Source organism: Halichoerus grypus, chromosome 7 (genome assembly GCF_964656455.1).
Source record: "Halichoerus grypus chromosome 7, mHalGry1.hap1.1, whole genome shotgun sequence".
NCBI classification, from domain to species: Eukaryota; Metazoa; Chordata; class Mammalia; order Carnivora; family Phocidae; genus Halichoerus; species Halichoerus grypus.
This window is the reverse complement of record NC_135718.1, coordinates 83,538,514-83,553,216: the sequence shown is the minus strand read 5'-3', so window position 1 is coordinate 83,553,216 and position 14,703 is coordinate 83,538,514.

The window sequence follows — 14,703 nt, the reverse complement described above, 5'->3', positions numbered from 1 at the left end:
TTATTCATCTATTGATAGACATTTGGGTTGCTTCCATCTTTGGCTATTCTGAATAATGCTGCACTGAACGTTATCATATAAGTTTTTATTTGAATCTTTATTTTCATCTCTTTTCAAGGAACTGCCAAACTTTATCCCACAGTAGTTGTACCATTTCACATTCCTACCAGTTTCTCTATGTGCTTAATACTTGTGTATTAATAATTGTTATTTAAACCTCCCCTTTTTCTATTATATTTATCCAGATAGTTGTGAAGTGGTATTTCATTGTGGTTTTTATTTGGATTTCCTTAATGACTAATGATGTTGAGGATTATTTTGTATGCTGTGTGACAATTCGTATGTCTTTTTTGGAGAAAATTCTATTCAAATCTTTCACTTATTTTATAATTGATTGTTTTGTCTGTCTGTTGATGAATTTGAAAGAAATGTTTTAAATATTCTCCAAGAGCTGAAGGTAAACAAGAGCAAACAACTATAAAGAATCAGAAAAATGGTGTATGATTAAAATGGGACTGTCCAGAAAAGGATTAAATTGTTTAAAGAACCAAAAAGAAATTCTGAAGCTGAAAAGTACAGTAACTGAAAGGAAAATTCTCTGTGGGAAGAGGGGAGTTTTAACAGATTTGAGCAGGCAGAAAACAGAACCAGTGAACTTGAATATAAGGCAGTTGAATTATCCGGTCTGATGGGCAGAAAGAAATAAAGAACGGAGATAAGTGAATAGAACATAACGAACCTATGGAATACCATAAAGAAGACTATCATATGATTATAGGAGTACCAGAGGGAGAAAAGAAAGAAAGGGGAACAAAGAATATTTGAAGAAGGCCAAAAATTCCCTGATTCTAATAAAAGACATGTATCTACAGATCCATGCTGCTCAGTGAATCCCAAGTATCATAACTTCCAAGACATCCATACCAAGACACTTAATTAAACTGTCCAATGACAAAGATAAAGAAGATTCTTGAATGCAGTAAGGGAGAAGCAACTAATCACATATAATGGGTCCTCAGTAAGATTAAGAGTGGATTTCCCATCAGAAATGGAGGCTAAAAAGCAGTGGGTTGACATATTTAAAGCTGTATGAAGAAACAAGATCTCCAGTAAAAGAAACCACATGGGAGGATAGAAAAGCTAGTATTACTGTTTTTTTTTTTTTTTTGGTAACTCCACTATTTATTTTCCAAATTATTAAAAAGACAAATGCATAGAAATAATTATAAATCTCTTTTATTGGGAATACCATGTAAAATGATGTTAAATGGTTAAAATGATAAATTTTATCTTTCTATATTTTTCCATGATGAAAAAATGCAGAAGTATGCCACAACCTGTGAGAATACACTTTTAGTATATGAATCTAATAAACAACTTATATTCATAACATATTTAAAAACTCCTATAAGTCAGTAATAAAAAGTAAAACAACTAACTTTAAAAAAAATGAGTAAAAACTTCAATAAGCACTTAACAACATATACAAACATATACACAATATATGCAAAAGTCAGTAACCATAGAAAAGTACTCAGTATTATTAGTCATGAGAGAAATTCAGATTAAAACTGTATTTGGAGAGGGGAAAGGGGTGGGGGATGGGTTAGCCTGGTGATGGGTATTAATGAGGGCACGTACTGAATGGAGCACTGGGTGTTACACACAAACAATGAATCATGGAACACTACATCAAAAACTGATGATATAATGTATGGTGATTAACATAACATAATAAAATAAAAATTTAAAAAAATAAAAACTATATTTGGATACTATTTAATACTCAATATAGAAGGCAAAGTTAAAAGAACTGAAAATTACCAAATTTGGCAGTGATGAGGAGCAATTGTAATTTTCATTCATTGCTATCGGCAGTGGAAGATGAGGAAGCAGCTTTGGAGAACTTTCAGGCACTTTATTATAATGTTAAATATACACTTACCTGTGATTAGCAACTTCGCTCTTAAATTTTTACCCAAGGAAAATAAAATTATATGTTACAAAAAACATGTACAAAAATGTTCATAGTGGACTTACTTATAATGGCACAAACTACAAATACCCCAAAATTTCAACAGGAGAATGATTTAAAAAATATTGATACGTATATACAATATAATGCTATTAAGCAATGAGAATGAATGAACATTTGCTGGCATGTGCAAAAACAGTGATCTCAAAAACATGTTGAAAAACAATGTCAAATGCAAAAGAGTTCATTCCCTATGAGTCAGTTGTACGAATTTAAGGAGAGGCAATACTAATAAATGGTGAGAAACGATGTCTTGGGGTTGGTGGGGAGGCAGATTTTCTGAAAAGGAGCACAAAGAAACTTTCTGATGTATGAAAAGTTCTATATCTTGATTGGTGTACAAAAATGATATATCTCATTTGGTTTTATTGTTCAGCTGTTGGAGTTCCTTATATATTCTGTATATTATATCCTTGTCAAATATATCAGTTGCTAACATTTTATCCTTTTTGTAGGTTGTCTTATCACTTTATTGGTAATGTCTTTTGATGCATAAATGTTTAAATTTTGATGAAGTTCAATTTATTTATCTTTTGTTGCTCATGCTTTTGGTATCATGTCTAAGAACTTGTTGCTCAGTCCAAGGTAATGAAGATTTACTCCTGTGTTTTCTTCTAACAGCTTTATGGTTTTAGCTCTTATATTTAGGACATCGATCCATTTTGAATTAATTTTTATATATGGTGTGAATTAAAGACCCAACTTTATTCTTTTTCATGTGCAAATCCAGTTGTCCCAGCACCATGTATTAAAGAGATTGTTCTTTCCCGGTTGAATGAACTTGCCACCATTGTCAAAAATCAATAGGCCTTAGATGTATGGGTTTATTTCTAAATTCTTTTACATCACTATATATGTTTATCTTCGTGCCAGTAAAACACTGTTTTGATCACTGTAGTTTTGTAGACTGCTATAAAATTAGGAAATGTTAGTACTGTAGATGTATGGGTTTATTTCTAAATTCTTCTACATCACTGTGTATGTTTATCTTCATGCCAGTAAAACACTGTTTTGATTACTGTGGTTTTGTAGACTGCTTTGAAATTAGGAAGTGTGAGTATTTTGTTCTTTTTCAACACTGTTTTGGCTCTTCTGGGCCCATTGCAGTTCCATATGAATTCAAAGATAATTTTTTACATTTTTGATAAAAGGCTGTTAGAATTTTAATAGAGATTGCATTGAATCTGTAGATCTGGGGGGAAGTATTCATACATAAATAACAGTAAATCTCCAATCCTTGAACAGGGGGTATCTTTCCATTTATTTATGTTCTTGATTTATTTGTGCAATGATTGTAGTTTTCAGTGAGTGTACCAGTCTTTCCTTCTTTGCATAAATTTATTCCTAGCTATTGTATTCTGTTAGATGTTATTATAAATGGAATTTCTTTCATAGTTTGATTTTTGGATTATTCATTGCTTTTGTATGGAAATGCAACTGGTTTTTGTGTGTCAATCTTACCCTACAACTACCCTACAATTTTGCTGAATGTGTTTATTAGATCTGGTAGATGTTTTATGTATTCTTTGGCATTTTCTATGTGTAGGGTCATGTGATTTGTGAATAGAGATATTACTTCTTCCTTTCCAAAATGGATACCTTTCATCTTTTTCTTTTTCTTTTATTTAAATTCTAGTTAGTTAACACATAGTATAATATTGGTTTCAGGATTAGAATTTAGTGATTTATCACTTACATATAACACCCATTGCTCATTATACCGAGTGCCCTCCTTAATGCCCATCACCCATCTAGTTAATCCCCCACCTCTCTCCTTCCATCAACAATCAATTTGTTCTCTATCATTAAGAGTCTCTTACGATTTGTTTCCCTCTTTCTCTTTTTTTCCCTTCCCATAGTCTCATCAGTTTTGTTTCTTAAATTCCATATATGAGTGAAATCATATGACATTTGTCTTTCTCTAATACTTAGTATTGATTTATATTTCAATATAAATGATAAGCGGTGTTGAGCATCTTTTCATGTGTCTGTTTGCCATCTGGATGTCTTCTTTGGAAAAATGTCTGTTCAGGGACCCTGGGTGGCTCAGTCGGTTAAGCGACTGCCTTCGGCTCAGGTCACGCAAGATCCTGGAGTCCCAGGATTGAGTCCCGCATCAGGCTCCCTGCTCAGCAGGGAGTCTGCTTCTCCCTCTGACCCTCCTCCCTCTAATGTGTGCTCTGTCTCTCTCTCTCTCTCTCTCAAATAAATAAAATCTAAAAGAAAGAAAAGAAAACTTATTAAAAAACAAAAGGAAAAATGTCTATTCATGTCTTCTGCCCATTTATTAACTGGATTATTTCTTTTTGGGAGGTGTTGAGTTTGATAAGTTCTTTATAGATTTTGGATCCTAACCCTTTATAAGATAGATCAGTTGCAAATATCTTCTCCCATTCCATAGGCTGCCTATTAGTTTAGTTTCCTTTGCTGTGCAGAAGCTTTTTATCTTGATGAAGTCCCAATAGTTCATTTTTGCTTTTGTTTCCCTTGCCTCTGGCAGTGTGTTTAGCAGGAAGTTGCTATGGCTGAGGTCGAAGAGGTTGCTGCCTGTGTTCTCCTCTAGGATTTTGATGGTTTCCTGTCTCACATTTAGGTCTTTCATCCATTCTGAATTTATATTTTTGTATATGGTGTAAGAAAGTAATCCAGTTTCATTCTTCTGCATGTAACTATCCAGTTTTCCCAACACCATTTGTTGAAGAGACTGTCTTTTTTCCATTGGTTATTCGTTCTTGCTTTGTCGAAGATTAATTGACCATATAGTTGTGAGTCCATTTCTGGGTTTTCTATTCTGTTGTATTGATATATGTGTTTGTTTTTGTTCTAGTACCATACTGTCTTGATGATTACAGCTTTGTAATACAGCTTGAAGTCTGGAATTGTGATGCCTCCGGATTTGCTCTTCTTTTTCAGGATTGCTTTGGCTATTCAGGGTTTTTTACAGTTCCATACAAATTTTAGGATTATTTGTACTAGTTCTGTGAAAAATGCTGCTGGTATTTTGATAGGTATTGCATTCAGTGTTTGAATGGTTTGGGTAGTATAGACATTTTAACAATGTTTGTTCTTCCATTCCATGGGTATGGAATGTTTTTCCATTTCTTTGTGTTCTCTTACAGTTATTTCATAAGTGTTCTATACTTTTCAGAGTACAGATCCTTTATCTCTTTGGTTAGGTTTATTCCTAGGTATCTTATTGTTTTTGATGCAGTTGTAAATGGAATCAATTTCTTGATTTCTTTTTCTGCTGCTTCATTTTTGGTGCATAGAAATGCAACAGATTTCTGTATGTTGATTTTGTATCCTGTGACTTTGCTGAATTCATGTGTTCTAGCAATTTTTTGGTGGAGTCTTTGGGTTTTCTACTAGAGTATCATGTCGACTGCAAATAGTGAAAGTTTGACTTCTTCCTTGCTGTTTTGGATACCTTTTATTTCTTTTGGTTGTCTGATTGTTGAGGCTAGGACTTCCCGCACCATGTTAAATAGTAGTGGTGAGAGTGGATATCCGTGTCTTGTTGCTGATCATAGAAGAGAAGCTCTCAGTTTTTCCCCATTGAGGATGATATTAGGTGTAGGTCTTTTGTATATGGCCTGTATGATGTTGAGGTGTGTTCCATCTACTTTCCACTCTACTTTATTGAGGGTTTTTATCAAGAATGCATGTTGTACTTTCTCAAATGCTTTCTCTGCATCTATTGAGAGGATCATATGGTTCTTACCCTTTCTTTTCTTAATGTGGTATAGCAGTTGACTGATTTGTGAATATTGAATCATCCCTGCAGCCCAGGAATAAATCTCACTTAATGGTGGTGAATAATTATTTTAATGTCATGTTGGATTCAATTTACTAGTATCTTGTTGAGAATTTTTACATCCATGTTCATCAGGGATATTGGTCTGTAATTCTCTTTAGTGGGGTCTTTGGTTTTAGAATCAAAGGAATGCTGGCCTCATAGAGGGAATTTGGAAGAGAGAGAGAATTGTCCGATATAAGTCTGGCTACTGTAGCTTTCTGTTGATATCCCTTAGCTTGATGGGGATGGTTCTCCATACCCTCACTTTCAATCTGCAGGTGTCTTTAGGTCTAAAATAAGTCTCTTGTAGGCAACATATAGATGGGTCTTTTTTTTTTTTTTTTAAATCTGTTCTAATACCATACATCTTTTGATTGGAGCATTTAGTCCATAGTGAGATATATGAATTTAGTATCATTGTGCTACCCGTAAAGTTGATGTTTCTGGTGATGTTTTCTCTTCTTTTCTAATCTTTGTTACTTTTGGGTTTTTTTTCCCCCACTCAAAGAGTCCCCTTTAATATCTCTTGCAGGACTGGTTTAGTGGTCACAAACTCCTTTAGTTTTTTGTTCGGGAATCTCATTATCTTTCCTTCTATTCTAAATAATAGCCCTGCTGGATAAAGTATTCTTGGATGCACATTTTTCCCCATTCAGCACATTGAATGTGTCCTGCCATTCTCTTCTGGCCTGCCAAGTTTCTGTGGACAGATGTTCTAAGAACCTGATTTGTCTTCATTTGTTGGACTTTTTTCCCTTGTTGTTTCAGTATTCTTTCCTTGTCTGTGTATTTTGTGCATTTGACTATATGTCGTGGTGATGGCGGGCTTTTGTTGAATTTAAAGGGAGTTCTCTGTGATTCTTGGATTTTGATGTCTGTTTCCTTCCCCTTATTACAGAGGTTTTCAGCTATAATTTGCTCAAATGAATCTTTCCCCCCTTTTCCCTCTCTTTTTTTTTTCTGGGGACTTCTATAATACAAATGCTATTACGCTTTAAGGAGTCACTGAGTTCCCTAAGTCTACCTTCATGATCCAATACCTTATTGTCCCTTTTCTTTTCAGCCTCATTATTTTCCATAATTTTATCTTCTATATCACTGATTCATTCCTCTGATTCATCCATCCTCATTGTCATGGTATCCAGTCAGTTTTGCATCTCAGTTTCAGCATTTTTTATTTTGGCTTGATTAGCTTTTAGTTCTTTTATCTCTGCAGTAAGGGATTCTCTAGTGTCTTCTATGTTTTTTCTCAAGCCCAGCTAGTATCCTTATGATCGTTGTTTTAGATTCTGGTTCAGGCATTTTATTTCTGTATTGAGTAAATCCCCAGTGTTACTTCTTCCTATTCTTTCTTTTGGGGTGAATTCCTCCATTTTGTCTTTTTGTCTAGGTCACTGTTTTTTTGTTTTTGTTTTGTGTGTGTGTGTGTGTGTGTGTGTGTGTGTGTGTGTGTGTGTCATTGTTAGGAAAGACTGTTATAGTCCTGCTCCTGAGAGTAATGCCTATATCAAGAAGAGGTCCTATACTCTCTTGACCTGGTGCTTCGGGGGGCGTTTCAGAGTGTGCACTCTGCTGTTGTGTCATGGCTGCTCCTTCCCTCAGATCAGTCCTCTGCAGAGTTTCTCCTTGCCTGCAGTGGGGGGTGTTTGGACCTTGTCCACTGTGTGGCAAGTTTTAACGAGGTGTGTTTTGGTTTGCTTGTTAAAAGAAGGTAGATCCTATTTCCCTTGGAGCTGAAGTTTTGCAGCAGTCTGCGATCAGTAGACTTGTTGTATGTGAGGGTTTGTGCTGTTCTTCTGGGGGAGGGGCCTGTGCTGACTCTTAGTTGGTTTTGTCCAGTGGAGATGTACCTGCAGGGCACAGGGGTCAGTGCTTGCTGTATGTGGCTCCAGCCCCCATTGGGGGGCACTGTGTTGCTCACTGCAGTCGGTCAATGCTGATGGGTAGGGGGAACATAGTATCACCCCGCTTTCTCGTTCCCAGGGCGGGGAGTTCATGCCTGCTACTCTTCAGGAAGCCCTCACAGAAGAACAAGCAATGACCTCACTTGTGTCCTGGGCTTCTGCCACATCCCCACCTTTACCTTGACTGTGTTAGAGCTGTCTGTCTGCCAGGCAGCCCAGTACTCCTGTGTTTTATCTCAGGCACAGCTGGATTTCAAAACTCCCAACTTCAGGGATCCACGTAGTGTGGATTTGTGTTGATCCTCTGGGGAAGAGGAGGCACTGGCTGTTCTGACTCTCAGTTGGTCTTGCCCTAGTGAAGATGCACCTGCAGGACACAAGGGGGTGGGGTTGCTGTATGTGGCCCCAGCCTCCACTGGGGGGCACTATGGCCATGCCATTTTGTCCCAGAAAAGCAGTTGCATGATTGTGCAGTGGTTCAGAGTATATAATAAAATGCAGCAAAAAAGCCAGTGCCAAGGCTTGCTGCCCTTGGCAGTTGTCTCTGTTCCTATGCTGGTGAACAGGACAGCTCAGTGGCGCCCTCCAGGTCTTTTGTCCCTGGAGAGACTGTGCCACCGCTCCCTAATGCAGTCCAAGAAGAGGAATTAGTACTCTCTGTGTGACCCAAGGGATCCTCAGACGATGCTGCCCGCTTGTGGGCCTCCACACTCCTTCCCTACAGGAGCATTGCTAAGACTGCCAGGCATAAACCTGGCTATGATTTAGACTCCTAGAACTGCAGACTTTGAGCTCCGCTGCTTATAAAGACTTGTGGTATTCAGCCCCTTTCCTTTTCCCTGTCTATGGCTTTGGGGACGAGTTTTTCTTGTGCAGTCCCCTGTGTACTGCTTCACTCATTCTCTCTCTCTCACTCCCTCCTTTCTCTGTGATGAGAGCTCTTTCCCCACTGTAGCACCCACAGTTCTTTTCTCCCCCAAGTCAGCTCTCCACAGCTCCTACCTTTCCACAAGGTGGCTGTTTTTCTACCACTAGTTGTGCAGTTTGTTCTCTCAGTCCTCTGATCAACTTCTTGTGTGTTCAGAATGATTTGGTATTTATTTAGCGGTGTTTGAGGGACAAGGCAAGCCTGGGGACCCCCTCCTCCTCCACCATCTGAACTCCTCTCCCTCATCTTTTTCTTATCTTATTGTTCTCTCTAGAATTTCCTGTACAGTGTTGACTAGTTGTGGTGAAAGTGGGCATCTTGTCTTGTTTCTGTTCTTATAGGGAAAGCTTTTACTCTTTCACCACTGAGTGTGATGTTAGCTATACTCTTTTATCATATTAAGGAATTTTCCCTCTACCGAGTTTTCTGAGTGAATTTTTAAATCATGAAATATGTTAAATTTTGTCAAATGCTTTTTCTCCAATTGAGATGATCATGTATTTTTTCTTTCATTTTACTAATGTGACATATTATATTGACTTATTGTCTTACATTGAACCATTCATGCATTTTTCTCTCTCTTCTCCATGTGGGGTTACTACAATGCATATGTTGATTCTTTGTTGTTGCTGTTTCCCACAGGTATCTTAGTCTGTTAACTTTTCTTCATTCTTTTTTCTTTCTGCTCCTCTGACTCAATTTCAGTTGTCCTGTTTTCATGCTCATTGATTCTTTATTCTCCCTGCCCCAGTCTGATTTTGAACACTACTAGTGTTTTTTAAATTTCAGTTATTATAAATTTCACTTCCAGGTTTTCTATTTATTTCTTTTTTGTCCTTTTTCTGTATCTTTATTGCTATTTTATTCATATACTGTCTTCCTGATTTCTTTTGCTTTTTTTGTGTATGATTTCCTTTATCTCAGAGTATATGTATAATAGTGATTTTTAAGCATTTCTCCAGTAAATTCAATATGTAGACTTTGGAATGATTTCTGTCAATTTATTTTGTTCTTTGAATAGTCTATACCTTCTGTTTATTTATATGCATTGTGATTTTTGTTGGAACTTGAATATTTTAATATAATATGGTAAATATCGAAATCAGACTCACCCATTTTGTAAGAATTTGCTGATTTTTTTTTGATTGTTGAAGGCTGTAGTAGTCTAAATTTTTAGAGACTTTACAGACTGTATTTTGCAAAGATTATATTCCTTGTTGTGTTTGGTCTCTGAAGTCTCTGTCCCTTAGCCCAAATTTAACTAGTATTTTGTCAGATTTTAACGAATGCCGGATTTCAAAAACCAAACAAACCAACAAAAATTTGTCTAAAATCTTTGAAAATTGTTGGTGCTGCAACACTCCATTGACACTTACCTAAGCTTGCTGAACCAATGGATCACCCTGAGGTGAAAGCTTAGGATCTTCTCAGATCTTTTTCTAAGCATGCATCTTACTTTTGGTATGTGCATAATCATCTCAATTCCCTAGGAAACATGGATGCTTTTGAATGAGAAGGGACAGGATAAGGGCTTTTGTTTGACCTGCTAGTATTCCTTTTTTTTATTTCAGTGCTGATTATGTGAGCTTGTTTATTTGTGATGAATTAATCCTGTCGTACAATAATGATACAGATATATATATATATATGCACACACATATATATATGATTTATATATATACTATGATTTATATGTATATATATAAATTTCTACTTGTCATTTATATTTTGCTAAATATTTTTGAAAAATAGGTATGTTGTGTATTTCCAACTGTGCTTTATCTCAGGAATGCTAGAGTGCTACAATTGCAGGAAATATTTTCATGTAAACCATTAAAGGGATAGTTTAGAATAGAAATACTATATGATTATAATAGTTTAGTTAAATCTCAAGTGAAAAATATAGTACATAAATAATATTGAAACACTTAACCAGAAACTTATGTCAATTCTCTTATAAAATACAGTCCATATTATGAAAAAGATGAAACTATAAATAGATAGCTGGATAGATATTGATACTATCAGTTCTTATTACTTGTGGTAGTTATGGACTCGATAGTTGCTGCAAATACTGAATCAGCAAATTAGGAACAGTTGCTCCCAGGGGAAATGAACATAGGGTTAGGTTCTTAGGAGCTCTTGGCCAAAATATTTTTGCTATCCAGTCAATACATAACTTATTTTTTGTGTGTTCCTGTTTAAAGACATAATATCTCCTATACGTTGTTGATTCATTGACATTGAACTCACAGCCAACAGCACTATAGCTCATGCCTAATGAGGTTGATCTAATACACATATTTTCTTTATAAGGCACATCACAACCTTCTTGGACTTACAGCATGTCAGCACCACACTTGGCACCATTTTGATGAGTGAAATCAGCAACACAAAGCACAAAAATTCAAAAAAATATGGACTAACAAGACTGCAGAAAGGACCCTCGTTTACCTTGTGGTAGCTAAATAAGGAAGGCTGAGTACCATCGTTCTGAGTCTCGGCTGAGGGTGTGTGGGTTGGGTAGCTCAGAGCTTCCACTGCTCTGTACATGTCCAAGAGTGACAGTGGAAGTGCCATGGATGGTGGTGTTTGCAGGTTACAAATAAATTGTAGTGAGTAGGGGTATTCTCAAATACGGAATCCGAGAGAAATGAGGATAAACTATAAATTGATAGATAAATATCTATACACATAGATTATTGCATATATGTATTCATGTATGGCTATGTATCCATCTGTCTGCTTGTGTATGATTATATAAATATAGACAAACATGGTAGTTTTATTAAGAGGTTTTAACTTCAGTAACGTAAGGCAGAAAAGTATATGGAAAGAAAGAGGACTTGGGGCGCCTGGGTGGCTCAGATGGTTAAGTGTCTGCCTTCGGCTCAGGTCATGATCCCAGGGTCCTGGGATCGAGCCCCACATTGGGCTCCTGGCTCAGCGAGGAGCCTGCTTCTCTCTCTCCCCGCTCATGCTTTCTCTCTCTCTCTCTCTATCTCTGTGTCTCAAATGAATAAATAAAATCTTAAAAAAAAAAAAAAAAGAAAGAAAGAAACAGGACAGCTTTCAGAAAAGGAGAAGAAAAAGTATACATCAAAAAGATTAATGGCATGTATGATTTGATATCAAATTACTTTTAAAAATTCTGAGCATTAGATTACTGAAAGTTGGATGTTCTGAGTAAAGTCTTTCAAGTTTATATGTGTATTAAACTTTTAATTTACAAACTAAACTTTTACACATGTGGAGAAAGATAAATGAGCACACATTTTCATAGTCAGAGTTTTTGGAGAATAGAATTAAGGGTGATTTAAACACCTCTAAGTCATTGCTAATTAAAAATAAGTAAAATTCAAAACAGTTGCTATATTAGGGTTACATTTACATTATATGTATAATAAACAACTAGCAGAATACACACTATGTAGTTACTAGGGTCCCACTTAAAGGTATGGAAAGAGTAAGATGGGTTGTGAAGAATATTGCCATAGTCTACTCACATACTTGTGTATTACCTGAATGGCTTACAGTGGGAATTATGTATAATTTCTACTTATCTAATTTTGAAACAGACAAAAGGATGTGTAAAAAACCCCTCACAACATGCCCAGATGAGAGCTGAAAAATAATATAATTTTATCATTGATATATTAGGTCAAATTTTTAAAAAGTAAGCATGCATAATTTTTCTTAAGATCTGCTTAGCTTTTATAAAAATTTGAGAGAAAAACACATCTGTAGATATTTTATTTGTTTTTTGAAGTGACTCTCATGCAAAAACAGAATGACAATGTACAAAGCAAGAGTTATGAAAATAAACAGAGGTATTAAGGAGCAGCGTGCTACTCATCAATGGCATGACTTGCCAGCTGTCCCCAGTCAAGTGTTCTGGACTTGGAGATCTGAGCCCAGACTAGCTGGGCTTGTCCATTGCCTTGTAACTTGCAGGCAGTCCTTCTAGTTCTACAAATGCAGTTTCACACGTCCAAAGTATTTGCTTATTATTTTCTGAGATTAGAATTCTCCATCTCCACCTGTTGAAATCCTAACCTGGCTTCACGGTCCAGCTCAGGTGTCACCTCATGATCATCCTATAATCCCCCGCATCTGACATCACTGCTTGCGTCTCGGCTCCTTACCAGTGCTCTTGTTTCCAGGACAGGTACTTTGTGTGATCTTTGTCTACACTGTTAGGTGGTGGACTCCTACAGGGTTGGGGGCATTGTTTTGCTCCTCCCTGAGTTTCCCTCTGCACCTAGAATTACTCCTGTTACACAGCAGATGCTGCACAGATGCTTGTTGCATTGAACTGACTGTGAAATTGGTACATTCTGGTGCACTCTGACCACTGTTTCCAGAGGCATGCTGGTGATAGGCAGCGATTTTCCATAGATTCTGAATACTCAGTTGTCACAAATGAAAGGATTGCTCAGATGAGCTTTCATGTAGTTCTTCAAAAGGCAGTTTTTAATTGTCTTTAAAGGGGTGTAATTTTCTTTTTTTTTTTTAATATTTTATTTATTTATTTGACAGAGAGAGACACAGCGAGAGAGGGAACACAAGCAGGGGGAGTGGGAGAGGGAGAAGCAGGCTTCCCGCCGAGCAGGGAGCCCGATGTGGGGGCTCGATCTCAGGACCCTGGGATCATGACCTGAGCAGAAGGCAGACGCTTAACGACTGAGCCACCCAGGTGCCCCAGAAGGGGTGTAATTTTCAACGTCTTTTCAAGTGTAATAATTGGGACTATACCTGGTGAAACTATTTTCAAATGGTGCCTTTTCATTAGATACAAAACCTAGAAATTATATGTATCTAAATCTCCAATGAATTATTTCTCCACTTCTTTTTTTCTGACATTGATTTCCATGTCACACTTTTAAATTATGCTGTAGAGGGGAAATTTTTAAGCGTGAAGTAAGATGTAATGCAAAATGTGTGAGACTTCACAAGGCTTTCTCATTAGGTGCCGAGACTCCTGTCCATTTTAAAAGCAGACACAACCAGGGAGCGAGATGGCAGAGGAGTAGGAGACTGGATTTCGTCTGGTCTCAGGAATTCAGCTGGATAGGGATCGAACCATTCTGAACACCTACAAACTCAACAGGAGATCGAAGAAAAGAATAGCAACAACTCTCTGAGCAGAAAAGCGACCACTTTCTGGAAGGTAGGACGTGCAGAGTAGTGAATCCGAGGCGATATTTGGGAGGATAGACGGCGGGGGAGGGAGCCTAAAAGCAACATAGACCAGAAAGGAACACAGACAATATACAGTAACAGTCACCTTACAGGCAATACAATGGCACTAAATTCCTATCTTTCAGTAGTTACCCTGAATGTAAATGGGCTAAATGCCCCAATCAAAAGACACAGACTATCAGATGGGATAAAAAAAACAAGACGTATCGATATGCTGTCTGCAAGAGACTCATTTTAGAGACAAAGACACCTCCAGATTGAAAGTTAGGGGGTGGAAAACCATTTACCATGCTAATGGACACCAAAAGAAAGCAGGGGTGGCAATCCTTCTATCAGACAAATTAGATTTTACACCAAAGACTGTAATAAGAGATGAGGAAGGACACTATATCCTACTTAAAGGGTCTATCCAACAAGAAGATCTAACAATTGTAAATATCTATGCCCCTAACATGGGAGCAGCCAGTTATATAAGGCAATTAATAACAAAAGCAAAGAAACACATTGACAACAATACAATAATAGTGGGGGACTTTAACACCCCCCTCACTGAAATGGACAGATCCTCTAAGCAAAAGATCAACAAGGAAATAAAGACTTTTATTTTTTTTATTTTTTTATTTTTTTAAAGATTTTTATTTATTTGAGAGAGAGAGAATGAGAGAGAGCGAGCACATGAGAGGGGGGGAGGGTCAGAGGGAGAAGCAGACTCCCTGCCGAGCAGGGAGCCCGATGCGGGACTCGATCCAGGGACTCCAGGATCATGACCTGAGCCGAAGGCAGTCGCTTAACCAACTGAGCCACCCAGGCGCCCGGAAATAAAGACTTTTAAATGAAC